The sequence below is a fragment of the Panthera uncia genome, assembly GCF_023721935.1.
Source record: "Panthera uncia isolate 11264 chromosome A1 unlocalized genomic scaffold, Puncia_PCG_1.0 HiC_scaffold_16, whole genome shotgun sequence".
NCBI classification, from domain to species: domain Eukaryota; kingdom Metazoa; phylum Chordata; class Mammalia; order Carnivora; family Felidae; genus Panthera; species Panthera uncia.
In genome coordinates, this window is record NW_026057576.1 from 50010068 (window position 1) to 50013274 (window position 3207).

Consider the following 3207-nt stretch of genomic DNA (forward strand, 5'->3'; position numbering starts at 1 on the left):
CCGAGACAAGTACTTTTATTCATTCGTCCTTTCCCCATCAATCACCGCCAGACTCCTCCCGCGCCTTCCGACCGCTCTGCAACCTTTCCCCCTGGGCGACGCCTGGACAGCATCAGCAGGAGCTGCCCGCTGTCCAGGGCAGTCCCCGTCCCGGGACGCGTCCGAGAGCCTGCTGCTTGTCAGCGTTCTGGGTTCTCCAAACCACCAGCCTAAACCAAGGACAAGTTTCCACGCACCAGACTAGAACAGGGTTCTGTATTGAACGAGTCAACCAGGACTTTCAGTGCGGAAGGCGACTTCTCTGGCCTTTAAGTACCTATCCCGCGGTGATGTAGAGGACCTGGGGGCTGTGCTCTTTGCTGGGTTTGGTTTGCCCTCAGATTTCAAGTCCACATCGCTCCCAACACAGAAAAGCTCTCTATTCGTTCTTCTCAAGCCCTGGTGCTGCCCTGGGAGAGGACTGGCATTCCTCTTCATTTTTTCTAGCAGTGGCTACTCTTTCTTCCTGCTATGCCCTCAAGTGTTTTGTTAGGCCACCTCGGGGTGGGGTGTCTTACCCCACTGTTATACTGTCGGGGGATTTGATACCTATAGGGTACATATAAATAATCAGAAAGCTGCCATTCAAATTCAAGGTGATTTCTTTTATCAGGCAGAGCGATAAAATCCTTTCCACCCATCTATTCTTGAACTCCCTTTTTATGGGGGTAGAGAGAAATAATGGTGACTGGCAGTTTTAGCTGAAGATTGTATGAAACAGGTCAGATATAGGCTGTGCAATGCACACTGGCTCTTCCTCTGCTGGACTCCACCCAACTAAATCCCTGTTCAGTCTGTAACGTTTCATGCCCAGGAGGAACCATTCCGTGTAGAGATTCACGCAGAGACTAGGTGGTTCATTCATGGCTTCACAGCTAATTGATAGCATAGCTGGGGCAGGAACCGTAGATTTTTGTTGTCTATGCAATGCTTCCTGGGGAACTGGAAATAGGATGTCAATTTCTATTTAAAAGGGTGAATTTTTTGGGGGCGCCTGGATGGCTTATCTTTGGCTCAGGTCATGTTCTTGCGGTCTGTGAGTTCGAGCCTGGCATCAGGCTCTGTGCTGACAGCTCAGAGCCTGCTTTGGATTCTGTGTCTCCCTCTCCACCCCTCCCCTGCTCGCGCTCTGTCTCTCTCTCTCTCAAAAACAAATAAACATTAAAAACATTTTTTAAAAAGGATGAATCTTAAGTGTGAAATATGGTCTAAAGAACATAAGAAAAGCAAGCGTCAGGCTAAAGGAATGAGAAATGCGGTCTAGGGTTGTGCGTGCTAATTCCAAACCTGGCTATTTTGGGCGTAGTACTTATCCTCCCTGTCTGGGTAAAAACAATGTCAGCATTTAATTGCTTCATAGCTGAGCTGAGTAAAAATAAAGAGTGTTATGCGAATGAAGAATTATATGGGTGCATTTGGGAGTGTGAATATTCGCTACTTTGGGTTTGCCCTTCTTCCCCGAGACTTCTTATACTTCCTTGTCCCTGCAGGGGAAGCCCCTTTCCTTCCATATTCACCATCACCTTCATTCACATTTACTCCACCCGGTCCGCACTAGAGTGAATACCCCCAACAAAGTGAGTCAAATGGATTTTTTAGTTTCCCAGTGTATACGAAAGTTATGTTTACACTATACTGTAGTCTATTAAGTGTGCGATAGACTATATCTATTCTATATCTAAAAAAAAGTACAGACCTTAATTGAAAAATACCTTATTGCTAAAAATGCTAGTCATCCCTGGGCTTTCAGTGAGTAGTAATCTTTTTGCTGCTGGAGATGTCGATGGTTGCTGACTGATCAGGGTGGCGGTTCCTGAAAGCTGCGGTGGCTGTAGCAAGTTTTTAAAAATAAGACAGCAATAAAGTTTGCCACATCAATGGACTCTTCAAGAACAATTTCTCAGTAGCATGTGACATCGTTTGTTAGCGTTTTATCCACAGTAGAACTTCTTTCAAAATTGGAGTCAGTCCTCTCACACCCTGCTTTACCAACTAAGTTTATGGAATATTCTAAATGCCCTGTTGTCATTTCAACAATGTTCACAGCATCTTCACCAGGAGTGGATTCCACTTCAGGAAACCTCTTATTTTGCTCGTCCATAAGAAGCAACTCTTCACCTGAAAAAATTTTATCCTGAGAATGCAGCAATTCAAATGTCGTGATAATGAAAAAGTTTGAATTGTCAAAATGTGATAGGGAGACAGGAAGTGAGCAAATGCCATTGGAGAAATGGTGCCAATGGATTTCTTGACACGGGATTGGCACAAACCTTCAATTTGTAAAAAACGTAGCATCTGCAAAGTGCAATAAAGTGCGGTGCAGTAAGTCAAGGTATGCTGGTAATCTAAGCCTCACTGAGATCTATCCCTTCTCTTTCAAGACTGTTAAACACAACTGAGCACTTGATCGAATTGAGACTTCCATGGGTCACTTCTGAGTTCATGTTAATCGATATGCTTTCCGGGACAGGATAGAATGACAGGTTCTTTCTGTACCATCACAATACCTGCCACCATTGAGAGCAAGAAATAATTTTATGGATCTGATAATTACATTTTAAGCTATTTAATTATATTTTACTACTCTAGTCATAGGTTTCAGGAAGAAAACCAAATAATTTAAAGGTAAACATACATATTCCACATCTGGGATTTAAAATACGATATTGGTTACCCACCACCTATACGGGGCACCTCATTTCATAGGATCTCATTTATTTCCTCAGGAAAGTCTTTGAAATAGATATTGTTTTTTATGATAATATGGGAAGTGAAATAGTCTCAGAAATTCATTCAATCCACATAGCTGGTTAGTTGTGGAACTAGGATTTGAACAAGATAATCTGGTTACACACACTATGCTTTTGATTAATTTAATTACATAGAGTCTAAAGATTTTTTTTTTTATTTTTTAAATATTTATTTATTTTGAGAGAAAGAGAAAGAGAGAGAGAGAGCATGAGCAGGGAAGGGATGGAAAAGAAAGAATCCCAAGCAGGCTCAGCGCTGCCAGCACAGAGCCTGATACGGGGCTCGAACTCATGAACTGTGAAATCAGGAACAGAGCTGAAATCGAATCCAACACTTAACCGACTGAGTCACCCAGGGTCCCCCAAAATTTTTTTCTTATTTTGGGAAAGCAGTGTTTTCGACCTCAGTAATATCCAA